Below are 16,544 nucleotides of genomic sequence, written 5' to 3' on the forward strand. Positions count from 1 at the left end.
TGTTAATATTTTTTATAAAATATGAAACTGTAAAAAGTTAATACTATGAATAAAAGAGAATGCTACATAACAGGAGGAGGACATTTCCACCAAAATTTGTAGCTACCAGAATAATCTTCAAGCATATTGACTAAAACAGCACAACTACATGAGGAATAATGGCATGTCTTTTTCAGATACTAATAGATCACATTTGGCATTAACATAGAGCAGGCAACTACACAGGGTGCTTGTCCAGGAACCCTGGTTCAAGCCTCGAGTCTGTAACACAATCTCAAGTCAGTCATAAATGCTCCAACACTATGCTGTCAATGTTCCTCTCTTATCAGCCTAGGAATCATTTACTAAAATTTACTAAAAGGCGATTGCTACTGGGAAATGATTATGTAATCTGGAATACAAAATACATTTAGAAAATGTGTCAAAGGACAGCAATTACATAGGAACAAAGGGAAAGTAGTCCTTGACATTTTATTATTGATTTCATAAAAATAAAAAAAGAGTGGCAACAGGCTGAGGGACTTGCTGCCCAGTGGTTCGAGTCCTGGTGGTCTGATCATCACCTGGAGAGTCTATCTAGACCTGCTCTTAACTAGAATTCTGGCAGGAATTAAAAGGATAAAGGGTCCAACACAAAAGAGCAAACAGAATTTGCACACTGTCTGTGAAAACCCCTCCAGTTGTTGCCATACTCACTAGGCCACCTGTTACCACTGCATTTCGGCTTCTCTGGGAAGTGGGCCTGATTTGTACAGATTTGGTTCTGGTTCAATTTTATATTAAGCTTCCTGCTTCTTCCTTGAAGTGAGTGAGATCAGGGAAAGAGTTACTTCACTTCAGATGCTCTCCCAGAAAAGCACACCCAAGGCAGACATCACCATAAAGAGACACATCCTCAGTTATCATCAAATGCATTTGAGGTATTTGTCCAAACTCATCCATCCTCTTGAGAAGAACCTAACACACTGAGGTGTCATGTCCAGCCTTTGAGGACAACAGTTCTGGAGTCTCTAGCCTAGGTCCTGAAGTTATCCTTCCTAAAACTTTGCTTTAATTCAAACCAGTTTCTAAACTCATTAAACCTGTTACTGTCAAGTGGATTCTAACTCGTGACCCTGAGCACACAGCAGAACCGCTCCACACGGTTTTCAAGGCTGTGGTCTTCACGAAGCACACCGCCATATCTTCCGCCTCTGTAAGAACTGGTAGATTCAAACCCCTAACCTTCTGGTTAGCATTAACCACTGCACCAACAGCGCTCCTTAAGTGAGCTCCTAGGAGGCATGTGTAATACGCATCATTCATTACTTAAAAAAAAAGAGTGAATGAATCCCTGCTCCATGTCAGTCCTGGTCCAAGTATTAGATTACAAATAAGGCAAGACCACCACCTTGAAGGTGTGGAGGCTTAGAAGGCAGTGAAGAGGGTTTAAGTGAGTGGATCACTAAGGTCACAGGTAACCAAGAAGACTCAGGAATCCGAGGTGAGGCCCTCCTGGAGGAAGCGGCCCAGGGTTAAGAGTCACAGAGGCACGCCTGAAGCAAGCTTGTTAAAGCAAGCACCTGACAGGGGCTGGGCTTCCAAGGCAAGTCTCCTGAGGGAGCACAGGGCACAGCTGACCGTAACTACGATGAAGGAAAGATGAAGGAAAGATCTTAAATAGCATCAACTGCACTGACTTTGTTAGAATGTACAAGAACTTTGTGGAAGGTACACAGAGACACTGATATAGCCTGTAATGGGTGCAGCCCTTGCTCCTTGGAGGCAAGGATGATGAACCTTTGGCTTTCATACTTCGGACACGTAGCGAGGTGAAGCTATTCCTTGGAAAGCAGCATGATGCTTGGAAAGATGGGGGAGGGGTCAGTGAAGGAGAGGAAGACCCCCCCCAACGAGATGGATTGACACTGTGACCTCAGCAATGGGTTCTCGTGTCTTGGAGACAGTGAGGACGGCACAGCCTAGGGCAGGCTGGCTGTTCACAGGGTCACTATCAGTCATACTCGACTCAACAGCAACAACATCTCGAACAGTTCAGCCCTCTTTATGATATTGTTATTTTTGTCTCCATGAACATAAATGTTCCTGCAGCAAACAGGAAATGGGTGACACAGTCCACAGGGTGTTGCACTGCTAACCCAAAGCCTGTGTCTCTTGACCTTGACTCCACCAGCAACTCCAGCAGAGAAAGATAAAGCCATCTTCCCCTGGGCAGTTTACAGCCTGAGAAAGCCTGGAGGTTCCAGTATGAGTAGATTCGGATTCAATCACCACGGGAGGAAGAGAAGGGAGGGAGGGAGGGAGGGAGGAAGGAGGGGAGAAAAGTCATTTCATGGATCTTGGGTCAATCAGGATTCCAAGAAGACCATAGTCCTGAGATGCCGGTGATGGTGGGACTTCTGAGAACCAGGGACCGTCATTTACTCAACGAGTACTTGGTGCACCCCTTCTGCACCATGTGTTGTAGGGAGCCCTGAACACAGGGGCTTTGCTCACCCTGGGGCTTCCACCCTGTGGGACAGTAAACAGGCAAATGCACAGGGAACAGGGAACTGAGCCGCTTAATTATCTATCTTAATTGTCTTGTTTTAGTCAACAGTGTGAGAGTCATGAATACAAGCTGTTCACGGTTTGCACCATCCTTTCCCTCAAGAGTAACTGATGACAGAAGCACACCTCATGGCCATTAAGAGCCACAAAAGGCAATGATCTGGTCATTGTAATCATGGCAATGATTGGCTGCAGTGACCTTGGCGTTGACTCTGTCATGGCAGCCTTATATATCACAGAGGAAGCATCGCCTGGGCCTGTGCTCACATCATCAGTTCTGGGTCATCAGAAAGGATGCTTTTCACCTGAGTGTTGAGCCCTTTCTATGGAAAGCTGGCCAGGCAGCCAGGAGATGCTCCTCTCCATGGAGATGGTAGATTAGGATCCTGGCAGAATGTGTAACAACAGGAAGACCATCCAACGACCAAGGAGAAGGCTGGTGGGAAGCTGAGAGTGCCACTGTGTGCTGTCATCCTGCTGACCTCAAGAACAGGGCAGTGCCACAGAGAAAGGCTTGGGCAAGGTGCCCATTAAGGGTAGCTACTGGTTGGAGTCAATTCAATGGCACCTACGAACGACTACAATATCATGGAGTACATACGGTTCTACTCTGAAACACAACGGCTTGCCATGAGTCAAAACTGACTTTATGACAACTAGTTGCAACTATTACCCTGCCCACTTTACATACGAGGAATCCAAGGCTTGGGGGAGTAAAGTAAGTAGCCTCCTGTAACAAACAACAAATGACAGAGCTCAGGTTCAAAGGCAGGTCTAACTAGTTTCAGGGTTGCATTCTCAACCCTCCCCCTTGTATTTGAGCTGCCTATGGCCAAAAGCACTTGTTGAATTCTACAGGAACCAAAGAACACTGTTATTACAAGAAGCCTCTGGCTGTGTGCCTAGCTGATAAAATCAAGTTGAAACCCTGCAGGCAAAATGTCCAAAGGTGTCTCCTGAAAAATCTAGTTTTAAAAAAAGTGATCCACACAGGTCCGCAGATTTCTCTTTGAGGGCTGGTATGTGGTATTTCAAATAGATCTTAATTTGGGTTAAAGAAAAAGACCCAAGAGTCTCTGCAGATTCTTTCCAAGTGAAACTACTTAATTGTGCTCGCCTCAACGGGGAAAACCTGAAGCTCCTCATCTCCTGTCAACATTGCTCGACCAATGCTTCCAAGGTAACTCCTTTTAAAAAAAAATTACCCCATAATGTTCCTTTTTAAAAATTTTAATTTGTTTTCTTTCCAGTCATTGAGTGTGTCATGCTTTCCTCCCTGTCCCCCCACCAGTTTGCTTTTCTCATTGAATAGTAAAAAAAAAATTATTTCATTGTTATACAATCCCCCACTCCCAGTCCACACCTCTAGGCAGCTTTCATTCTGGATTCTTATGATGACAATAATACCTAATCATACATTCCTACTAAACAGTTCTCTCCCTCCTCTGTTTCAATGGATTATTTAACCCTTCTTAGTTCCCCCCCCCAATTCCCATGTCAGTCCTGCTTTACAACAGAGGCACTATGCAGTATTTGTCCTTTTGTGACTGAGATATTTCAGAAATACCATTTGACGCAGCAGTTCCATTACTGGGAATATACCCTAAAGAAACCATAACTACCACCCAAGCAGATACATGTACACCCATGTTTATTACAGCTTTGTTCACAATAGCAAAGAGCTGGAAACAACCCAAGTGCCCATCAACAAATAAATAGAGAAGCTCTGGTATATTCACACACTGGAATACTATGCTGCACTGAAAAACAAGGATCTCATGAAATTTAACTCCTTTTGATCCTAGTATTTACGATCAAGAAGGCAGTAAGACCAGGTATGCACTTGCGGGAAGGAGAATGGTCACAAAAATGAAGGAAACATTGCCTGTATCTCTCCAGGTGAGCAGTAACGATGCAGGAGACATTCTCTGTGATTGTGACCATAAATCGTTCATAGCTTACCACATTTCCAGGGGGTCAGATTGAAAGTGACAGCAATGACACCACCACCACTTCCCCTCAATGAGACCCAACTCCAGGTCTGGAGTCTCATAGACAGTGTCTAGAGGTTCCACACAATCCTACCCCAAGAAGGTAGGCTGTATTGTCACATTTTGCAGGTCATACAAGTTAAGAAAATTATCCAACAGTACAGAGCTAATGAGTAAGTGACTTAATAAAAGTCTGAGCCCATATCTGTTGATTTCAGGGAGCCCTGGTGCCTCAGTGGTTAGTGCTAGGCTGCTAACCAAAACATTTCTATCCCCTGAAAAGAAAAGCCAATACCCTGAGCCCCTTACCTAAGCCAATACCCTTCAAGCCCCTTCCCCTCAGAACCTGCCTCCACTAATCTGCTTGTCTCTATAGATTTGTCTGTACTACATACTTCATTTAAATGGAATCAGAGAACATTTGTTCTTCTGAATTTGGCTTCTTTGATTCCGCATGATGTTTACCAGATTCATCCACATTGTAGCATGTACTGGCATGCCATTTCTTTCCGGTGACTAAACACAATTGCTTTGTATCGTTATGAGAAATCCTGATGGCAAGACTGCAGACTGAAAGGCTGATAGTTTGAACCCATCAGTCACTTGTGGCAGAAAGGAGTGGCCCATAAAGCTCACAGTCTTGGGGACCTCTGGGGCAGCCCTACTCTGTCCTGTGTGATGCTGTGAGCTGGCACTCACTGTCAACTGCTGACTCCAGAGATCTTTCTCCTCTCTCCCCTTCTCCTCTGTGAACATTCAACTGTTTATGTAATGCTACTTTACCTTCTAGTTAATCTCCTAGGGTTTGTCTTCCAAGAATTCTAATTTGTTTTTTAGATTTTCAGCAAAACAATTTTCTTTTCTAATACACAGTTCACAAATACATCCAATGTGCTTATTTTTATTTTACACATCTACTCACAAATGACTCCCAGATTTTCTAAATTAATTTTGATATTAGCATATACCAGGTGGTCTTCACCAAGATATGAAAAAGGCCTTTTGACAGACAGCATTCTGAACACAAAGCATCTGTCACAGCAGAATTCGCTTTAGATTAGTTTTATAGATGGAAAGCTTTGAAAAGCTACACTTGCATCTAATTTTTCCAGATGAAAAGAATGCAGCAGTATCAGCTTGTATTCCAGAGAAACTGCACTAGGTTTTCTGATGATGGAACCACAGGTCCACACCTGTTGGTATTGTACAGGTGGATTCACACGGTGGTGGTGGAGCATCCACGATGGCTTTGGCAGCATCGGGGTCACACCTGAAAGGGCTCTCAGACACTGCTGTGTTCATGCAACTGATTCCTTTCCCATCTGTCTTCGTAGTCACCAGTGCTTTCCAATGGTTATGTGTGATTTTAGTAACATCAGTTGTAAAATCCTTACCTTGAAATTCTGCATTGAAAGCAAACTGGTTCTCTGGTTTTCCGTCAGGAACCTTGTACCATCTAAACCAGTCCAGGTGGCCAGGCTTCTGCCATTTGACACCATTAATATTGTTATAATTGGCTGCAACAGGATCATCTGCATTGATGACAATGGCTTTCCTGGTGGTTTCCCCTTCATCAGTCATAGCCAGTGTGCCCAAAACCTTCACACTGATTATTTCACCTCTTGCACACACCTGGCTAACAATCTCACACATGTTACACATGCCAGCGTGTTTGTCATTGTGTCCCTGGTCTTCCCAAGTCTGAGGAATGCCACCATAGTTCCAGATGTATCCTTTGTAAGGGGACAAATTTGCAACATAATGGAGTTTTCCTTTTTTCACATCTTGCTTAATTGGGTTTAAAGGGTCCTTTGTAGCAAACGTGCTTATTTAGGTTTAAAGCATCCTTGGTAGCAATCTCCATTTTTGCATTAGGCCAACGTGGTACTTCAACTACCATGTGGAACACATCCTTATCTGCATAAATTGGAATATCATGAAATGGGGATATGTATTATCCTTTTCCATTTGGGAGAAAGACTCGGTCTCGCGCGTGAAAAGAGCGGTGCGTTCCTCACTGTTGAGGCCGTTCATGGTGCCGGGTGGCGAGCCACTTCCACCACCAGACATGGAGCCAGCATGTGGTGCCTGCTGACCGGGAGTCAAGAATTCTAATTTTTAAAACAAACAACCCTTTTTATTGTATTTGGCATAGAGGTAACAAAACACTTGCCATTTCTATAATCTTCACATACACGCACAGTTGAGTGATGTTAATTACATTTATTATATTGGTCAAGAACACTGCTAACGTTTCCAAAACCAAGAGAGTCATTTTTAAGATACAGCTTAATTCTAGATTTGAACACCACTCAACGTGAACCCATGTTCTAAAAGGTGAACTGTGAACTGACCTGGCTCTTCCGTGTGTGTGTGTGTGTGTGTGTGTGTGTGTGTGTGAACACCTGCCAGACAAGAAGTGACGCCCTGATGCATGCTGCAACGTGAATCATCCTCGAAACATCATGCTGAGGGAAACACGTTTCAAAAGGAAAGAGGTCTTACTTCTGTGTGGAACAAGCGTATCACTGCTGATATCATAAGGACCTTGTCTGAAAGCACAGAATACCAGACAGATGTTTGCTTGTCATTCAGTTATGTCATTCATTATGCAGAGACACTCAGCTATGTGGATCATAACAAATGAAAGGTAACATTGAGCAGAATGAGAATTCAAGAACACGTAGTGATGTTCATGCGAAATGTACATACAAACCAAGATGTAGTCATTGAAACAGAACAAGGGAACACTGCACAGTTTACAGTCAGGAAAGGTGGCTATCAATGTTCTATCTTTTCTCCATGCCTATTCAATCTGTATGCTGTGCAAATAATTTAAAAATTGTGACCATATGGAGAACGTGGTATCAGGATTGGAAGAAGATTCACCCACAACCTACACTGTATGGATGACACAACCTTGTTTTAAGAAAGTGAAGAAGTCTTGAAACACCTTCTGAAGAAAATCAATAGGAGTGTATCTACAGCCTTTGAAATAGGTTACATCTTCACATAAAGAAAACAAAAGTCCTCACCACTGAACCAAGAAGCAGCATCATGATAGATGGGAGAAAAGATTGAAACTCTTAAGAATTGCATTTTACTTGAATCTATAACCAAGATTCCTGGTAGTAGCAGTCAAGAAATCCAAAGATTTGTTGTGTTAGGCTAATCTGCTTTCAAAGATCTCTTTAAAGTTCTACAAAGACTTCGGTCTAAAGATTAAATTGCGCCTGATCCGAGCCATGGTATTTTCCGTTGTTTTGGAGACTTGTGAAAATCAGACAAAACCTAAAGAGGACTGAAGAAGAATTGGTGGCTTTGAATGGTGGGAGAGGTAAAGAGTATGAAATAGACCATGAATTGCCGAAAGAACAAGCAAATCAGTCTTAGAAGAAATACAACCAGGATACTCCTTCAAGGCAAGGATGGTGCAACCTCATCTCACATCTTTTGTGCATGCTGTTAGGAGGGTCCAGTCCTTGGGGTGGGGACCCAATGTTGGGGAAGTAGAGAGAACACTGAAGAGTGGAAGACCCTCAACAAGATAGACTGATGCGACTGCACCAGTGGATTTAAGCGAGGTGGACACTGAGGACGGCACAGGATAGGGAAAGGCTTTGATTGGTAGTTCATAGATTGCTATGAACCATAATCATTTCAATGGTTCTTAGCAACAGCAATATATTAAGAAAGTATTTTGAAAACTGAAGATTATTGTTAGTTACCAGGGGTGGGAAAGAGGAGCTCTGCCGGTGTAATATGTCATGTGTTGAGTTGGTAATCAAATGCTCCGTGTTTGACTCCACCACTTACTCCAAATGAAAAGACCATCCGTCTCCTCCTCTAAATACTTAGAGCCTCAGAAACCATGTGGATCAGAAGCTACACCTTGACAGTAAGTCTGGTTTGGTTCGGTAGGGGTGAGAAGCGGGAGAATGAGGTTTTGCTTAGGGGATAATGAATTAATGGTGGGATGATTTGGAAAATGATAGTTAGAATAGCTGCACCGCTTAAAGAATGTCAGCCAGGAGACTAGATCAAAGGCTGCGTAGGGTCTGGACTTGAGGGGAGGGCTTGCATAACAATGAAAGAATTTTTCTTTTACTCCTCAAAGAGAAGAATGAACTGGGGCGGGGAGGGGTGGGCAGGGAGAAAAGTGCAACAATGAATGAATGGAAATTCAAAATCTCTATAAATTTTCATTAAAATTAACAATAATAATAAGAAAGAAAGAATGTCCTCAGTGTCTTTGAATTGTACACACTGAAGTCACCAAGACGGCATGTTTTGTTATGTATATTTGCACCTTATGCCAAACAAAATCTACAAGCCATCATTTTCATTCATCTTGTAAACGGCAGCTCAACTCCACCACCTCAAGTCTGCTGCCTGAGAAGCGGGCTCCTGGGGAGGGTCTAATACTGCAGATCAAGCTGATACCGCTTGCCTGGAAATGAGCATGAGAAACTCTACTGGCTACTATCTCCCAATGCAGGAACAGTATGTAATATGTCCATTGTGTGCACTGCAGTTAATTATTGACAACCTTTCTTTACAGCCAAGACACTGCCAGTAATACCCAGCACAATAATGTATAACACAAAGCTAATCTGCCCAAAAGATTATGTTTTAAAACACCATGCTATAAAACACCTTACAAAGCAACCAAATCATTGACATTTAGGTCATTAATCATTTTGATTGTGGGAAAATGTCTTGTTCCAACAGTTGTTTAATTATTATGGATAACACTGATTCTCAAAGGTTCTCCAGGCAAAGTCCACAATCTACCTTTTTCACGTATTGGGCCTCTAAGAACATACTCTATCAAGTAGTGTACTGAGTATGGCATAAGATCTGATGGGACATGTTGAATAAATGAGTAAGACATTTCTATTTATTTACACTGTTATGTGAAAGAGATACCATAAAATGCCTACAAAGAGCAATTAATAAAGACCATTTAACTCTGTGACCCTGTGAGGGGGTGAAAGAATCAGGAAAGATGCAATGGGGACCTGACAAGACAGCATGATAGTGGAAATAGATCAATGGGGATGAATTTTATAAAACACAGTGTGTGAGGAAATCTTATAAACGTTGTGAATCAAGGAATGTGTGAAACTCAATGTATATGATTTTTTTGTATGTGAACCAATAAAAAGTATAAAAAATTTTTTTAAAGAGAGAGCCCATTTGGGCAGAACATAATGTACTATTCAGAAATTTAGGAGGTGAGAAATGAGGGAGACGGAAGCCAAATAAAATACAAGAAAACTGAATCACAGAAACTAGATAGCTGTTCATCTTCCGATTTTCTGGCTGCTGCTGCCAAATGTCTTCACTGTGGAGCCAAGAAAGCTGAAGTTGTTAATAACCTCAATCTCTTCTCCATCTATTATGGTGCTACTAATTGGCCTAGTGGTGAAAAATCTTTGTTTTCTTGATGTTTAGCTTCAATTCATCTTGGAGACTACAGTCCTTGACCTTCTGTAGCAAACGCTTCAGGTCCTGCTTGGTTTTGGCCAGCAAGGTTGTGTCATCTGCACAGCACAAGTTGTTGACGAGTCTTCCTCCAATCCTGATGTCACATACCTCTTTATAAGGTCCAGCCTCCTGAATGATTTGTTCTGCATTTAGATTGAAAAGGTATGAGACAGGATGCACCCCTGGCACACTCCTTTCTGGATAATGACTAAGGATGATAGAAGAATTAATGCCTTTGAGCTGAGCTGTGGGGCTGGAGAAGAGTATGAAATAGTACCACAGGTTGCCAAGAGAACAGACAGATCTGTCAGGGAGAAGGTGAAACCAAGTTGCTCCCTGGAGGCAAGGATTCTGAAGCTCTGTCATATTTTGAGCATGTTACCAGGAGGGACAGGTCCTTGGAGAAGAACATCATGCTTGAAAGGACAACACAGAAGACCCTGGATGAGATGGATTGGCGTAATAACTGGGACACTGGGGTTAAGCGTGTTGGAGACAATGAGACTGACACAGGATAGGGCAGGGTTCAGAGCGTAAGGTCATCATGAGTCGCAGATGACTCAACGGCACACAACAACAACTAAGTTTCTGTGGGAGAAATATGGGCAAACTCCTCCCATGTGATTTACTGCCTCTGAGAACCTGTCAGAGGGTCAGCTATGAGTAGGTCTCGACTCAACAGTACACAACAACTAAGGTTCCAGATTTGAGCTAAGTTCTATAAAATTAATGTCTAAAAAAAAACCCCTTTTGTTCAAAAAAACAGAAAAATCCCACTATTCTCCAATCCAAGAGGCATCAGAATCAAGGGTTCTGGCATGGGCTCCAATAAACCAGTTCTCATGCAGGTGATTCCAATTCATGGTGACCCCAGGTGAGCCAGACCACAATTGTGCCTCACAAGATTTTCAAAGACTGATTTGTTTCTTTAAGGTGTGTCACCTGGTCTTTCATTCAAGGTGCCTGTGGGTGGATCTGAACCTTTCTGTTAGTAGTCAAGGACAACGTCTTTTTTTACCACCCAACCACTCCAAGGTGGGCTCAGGAATATTTAATAACCACCCAAGATTGTGATCGAGATGGTCTTTGAGAAAGAGCATGTTAACGTAGGCAGTGGGTCTGTCAGGTACGAGGAAGTTCCCTCCTCCAGGTATGATGCCCTTGAGCCAACTCCCTGGGATTCATCCGGTCACTGTTGTTACTGCAGTTAAGTGCCACAGTGGTGGTGGTGGTTATTGTTAGGTGCCCTCAAGTTGTGTACGAATCCTAGCAACTCTACGAACAATGGATCTTAATCTTGTCCTGTCCTGTGCCATCCTCACGATCTCTGACACAGCTGAGCCTGTTGCTGTAGTCACAGTGTCAATCCACTTGGCCAAGGGTCTTCCTCTCTTTCACCATCCCTCTACCTTCCCAAGCATCGTGTCCCTCTCCAAGGAACAGCCTTTCCTTGCAACATACCCAAAGTATCTGAGATGAAGCTTTAACATCTTTGCCTCCAAAGAGCACTCTGGCTGCACCTTCTCTAAGATGTATTTGTTTGTTCCTTTGGCTGTTCATTGCATATTCAGTATTCCAACACCACAGTTCAACGGTATCAGTTCTTCTGTCATCCTTATTCACTGTCCAGCTCTCAGATGCACAGCAAGTGACTGAAAAGACCATGGTCTGAGTCAGGCATACCTTAGTCCTCAAACTGACATCATTGCACCTCAACAATTTGGAGAGGCCCCTGACTACAGACTTTCCTAGTGCAATATGTCTCCTGATCTCTAAAAAACTCGGAAGGTGTAAAAATGAAATGCGATGCACCCATCCCCAGCATTAGTGAGCTGAGACGGACTGACATTGATCATTTTCAATCAGACAACATTGTGATCTACTATGACTGGAACGCCACACTGAGGAGAAATAGTGTTTCATTCATCATCAAAAAGGACATTTCAGGATCTATGCGGAGGTACAATACTGTGGAAGGACAGGATACACATACAAGAAGACTTGTTAATTCAGCTATTACTCAGATATACACACCAAACACTGAAGCCAAAGATTAAGACGTGAGTTTCTACCAAACAGATGAAAATTGAGTGGACATGTGACAAAGATGCATTAATAATAATAGGTGACCAGAACATAAGAGTTGGAAACAGAGAAGGACTGTTGTTGTTGATTGCTGTCGAGTTAAGTACGACGCATAGCGACTCTATGAACAAAAGGCCTAATACCTTTCCATAACTGTCATCATTTCTCCAAGTTCATAGTTTCCAGAGGCATGTGGTTTAGAAAGTGGATGTCACTCCTGCTTCCAAACCTGTTTTACATCTGGGAGCTCCACCAAACACTGTCCACATTTGGAAACCATTCTGGTATTTGATACCCCAGTGGTACAAGGTTCAGCATCACAGAAACCCAGGTTACTTTATACAGCACATTGACATTCCCAGAGTGGAGTCTTCCAGGAGTATTTCTGCCACCAGGTATCTTCTAATGGGGTTTTTAGCCAACACCTTTGAGTGGACTTAAACTCTAGACTACGTTCAGGGACACCCACTCTTGGGGGCGGGGGAGAGAGCAATAATACACCTCAAACATGACCCCAAAGAAGCATGACCCCAAAAACTTCCCTTCACTTGTCCATCCAGACCAGCATCCACAAGCAGCAAAAAGTCACAGTCCGAGAGCGGAGTCTCTGCCGGTAGAGAAGGACTAAGAGTTGATAAATACGGCTTTGGGGGCAGCAGTGATGCTTGAGACCACAAGATAGAGGATTTTGTACAATCAACGGTTTATTTATTGCAAATGTCTTTTTTAAAAAAACCACAAGTGGCAACTCTACACCTGGCTATCAGCAGATGGAACGCACAGAAGTCAGATGGACGACAGCTGTGCAAAGAGAAAGTGGAGAAGTCAATAAAAAGCAGCCGTCAAAACAAGGCCAGGGGCTGGCAGAGGAACATCACTCACTCGAAAGTGAAGACAAGTTTGCAGGAGCCAAAATACAATCTTACGTTTATTCCACCTGAATTGAAAAACCATCGCGAGAACAGACGTGATGCCCTAAACACTAATGATCAAAGATGAGACAACTATATCAGCCATGAGGCAATCACAAGATCGTCAAAATACAAGCGGGAAACACCAAGACGGATGTGAGAAGGGGCGCTGTAATTTGTTCCTCAACACAGAGTCAAAATAAAAGGAAGAGATGAAGAGAAAGAGCTGGACAGAAGATTCCAAAGACCAGAACACTTGTTCATTTAAAAACTGAAATGCCATCTTATAATCAAGGTCTGAAGAGCTTCCCTCCTCTTCAAGGTCTAGAGGAGAATCCATTGTCTTGATTCTCCTACTTTTTACAGGCCTGCGTTTCCTGACAAAGGATCCCTGGTGGCCCAATAATTAAGCAATGACAGAAGGCCAGCCATTCAAACAACCAGTGACTCCAAGGGAGAGAGTGGCAGCCAGTGTCTGTAAAGATCACAGCAGGAAACCCTCAGGGCAGCGACTCTGCTCTGTCCCAAGGGCAGGCTGTGAGTAGTCAGGGTCCACTCAAAGCAAGGGTTTGGTTTTCTTTTTTCTGTTTTTTTCCCCCCTTTTTATTTTAGAGACCAGACAGTTCTTTTTAAGCTAGTTTGTCAACATAGCACAGGTTGAAACTGCAGGCAAGCAGCTCTCTTCTTAACCTTGCTGCCATAAGAAAGTCAATTAACTGGATTGTACAGGTGACGTATGTTCCAGGAAAGGAATTTTGTGATTGATATATTCATATTAAGTCGTTGTTGTCATATGCCACCGAGTCGCCTGCGACCCATAGTGACCCGACGTACAACAGTCCCAAACTCTGCCCCATCCCGTGCCAATCCCACTGTCTCTGAAATACCTATCCCCATTACCCCAGTCACTGAATCAATCCATCTTATCGAGGTTCTTATTTTCCTGCACCGTCCCTCCATCCTTCCAAACATGATGTCCCTCTCTAAGACCGATCCCTCTCTGCAACCTGTCCAAAGCATGGTAGATGAAGCCCCAGAATCCCTGCCTCCAAGGAGCAGCCTGGTCTCACCCTTTCTAGGAAGAACCCATTTGTTCTCCTAGCAGTCCATGGTATATTCAATATTCCAGCACCGCAGCTCAAAGGGTTTGGTTTTCTTATGGCTTCTTCCTCCATCTTCAAAGCTCATGGCTGCAACCCCTGTACCCACACTCACATCTCTGCTCTCTCCTTCTGATCCTTTTGCAAGAACTCGTATGATTCCGCTGGTCCACCCAGATAATTCAAAGTGATATCTAAATAGCCAAAATATTTAATCATATCTGCAAAGATCCTTTCCCCCTATAACGTGTCCCCAGGCTGCTGGTGTTAGGGTATAGACTTTCTCACCCACTTAGCAAGTGTTGCTGAGGGATCCCAGCTCAAGGCTCTCCTCTAATGGGTTTCTACGACTAATAAGTCTTCACAGGAGAAGAATGCCTCATCTTTCTCCGGGGACAGACTAGGAGATTCAAACTTGACCTTTTGGTTAGCAGCCTAGCACATAACACACTGTGCCACCAGGGAACCTTTGGATCGTCAGCCCATTTCACAGATAAGCACAGGTGGAGGAATGCAGAGATGGCGTTGAGAGATGAAGACATCCCTGAGGTGGGGATGGTAGGACACCTGTCAGCATTTTTTTCAAAGGCACTAGTTTTTTATTCATTCCTTCATCCATTCAAACCATTTGTTTTTTCTCATTTTTCTTGCATTTTATGGGACGACTGGAGACAAAGATAAAGTTAAGTGTGTCTTTTATTTATTTATTGAAACCAAACTTGTTATTGAGTTGATACTGGCCCTTGGCAGCAGCCCTAAAGGACAGAACAGAACTGCTCTATAACGTCTCCAAAGCTGCAGTCTTCACAGATAGGGGTATATTAACAACAGAGAGCGCTCTGTCGGCCTAGTGGATAGAAAGTGATGCTTCCAAGGCAAAGGTGCATGATTTTTTTTTTTAATTTTAAGTTGATTTTAATGAAAGTTTACAGAGATTTTGGATTTCCATTCATTGATTGTTGCACTTTTCTCCCTGCCGCCCCCCCCCCAGTTTGCTTTTCTCTTTGAAAAGTAAAACATTCTTTGTTTTACAATCCCTCCCCCAAGGCCACTCCACTATGCAGCCTTCATACTGGACTCCTGTCATCACAATAATATCTAATCACATATCCCTTTAAATAGTTCTCTCCCTCGTCTGTTTCAATGCAGTATACATTATTTATCCCCTCTTTGTCAGTCTTCCCCCAACCCTTGTGTCAGGTGCGTGATTTTAATCTGCAGCCCTTGGGCCTGGTTTTAATTGTTTTTGGTCAAACATTCTTCTAAGTGGTATAGCATTGGTCTGTCCATTTGCTGTACAGAGGTAACTCGTGGTTGCTCTGATGCTAAACACTGTGACACTGATGTGTCAAATGCGATAATGGTTACCCATGGTGGACAGTGTTTGGTGGAGCTCCCTAATTAAAACAAGCTTGGAAGCAGGAGTGGCATCCACTTCTGAAACAGCTTGTCTCTGGAAACCCTATGAACCTGGAGAAAAGATGAAAGTTATGCAAATATTTAGGTCTTTCATTCATAGGGTCGCTGTAAGTCGTCTACAACTTGATGGCACTTAACAACAACGACAACACATCAGGAAAAGCCAGTCACTGAAGAAAGATCTCATTGGTAGCTCTGTAAAGTCAACGTTCAGGGGAAAAGAGGAAGACCTTCGAGGCTGGACTCTCAGCAGCCATGACTGTGGGGTGGTGTCACTGCACAGAGAAGAGCTCTGGTGGCCTAGTGCTAAGGCACTGCACTGCCAGCCCAAAGGTACACAGTTCAAATCCACCAGCTGTTCCTTAGCAGAAGGATGGGTAGCCTCCTTCCATGGGATTAAGCCTCTGAAAACCTGTTGAAGAGTCAGCTATGCATCAGTTCTGACTTGATGGCACAGAGCAACAGCAGCAGCGTCGTACATGGGGTCAGCGTGAGAACTGAGATTCAGGCGTGTAACAACAGCAGTCTTTACAGAAGTAAACTGCTTTCTCCTGTGGAGTTTGAACTGAAGGTCTGAGCTGCATAGTTTTTGGTACCAGGCAAATGCTGCACCATTGCCCCCCAAGTACTCTTTGATATTAGTAGACAGGGCTTGCATTTTAGGAGGAGACGTTAACAGTAAACAAATAAACGAGGTTCATGTGTACATGTAACAGGAGGCTAGTGGGAATGGAGCAGAGAATGGAAAGGGGTTTAATAGCCTTTGAAACCACCACTGCCAGGTCTGAAATCTCCAGCTAGAGACTAGAGAGGGCAGAGCTGTCACGTTCCTTCTCTCTCCTGATTCCTTTCAAATCATCTTCATGGAAATAAAGTCCAGCTGAGACCCTCCTGTGTCCGCTCCCTGGAGTTCCATGAGGTCAGTTCGCCCTCTAGTGGATGCTATCATCACAGCTTTCAGCTTTTCTCATCTGAAGACCGGACCAGGTGCTACAGAG

The 16,544-nt window shown here is 43.5% G+C and overlaps 1 pseudogene; it reads right to left on the bottom strand.

The window, feature by feature from the left end:
* Positions 1-5,699: 5,699 nt before the first annotated feature.
* Positions 5,700-6,575, bottom strand: LOC102853642 (annotated as a pseudogene).
* Positions 6,576-16,544: the final 9,969 nt, after the last annotated feature.

This window comes from Elephantulus edwardii, unplaced genomic scaffold (assembly GCF_000299155.1).
Source record: "Elephantulus edwardii isolate Elephantulus edwardi_28Jun2011 unplaced genomic scaffold, EleEdw1.0 scaffold00006, whole genome shotgun sequence".
Classification (NCBI taxonomy): Eukaryota; Metazoa; Chordata; class Mammalia; order Macroscelidea; family Macroscelididae; genus Elephantulus; species Elephantulus edwardii.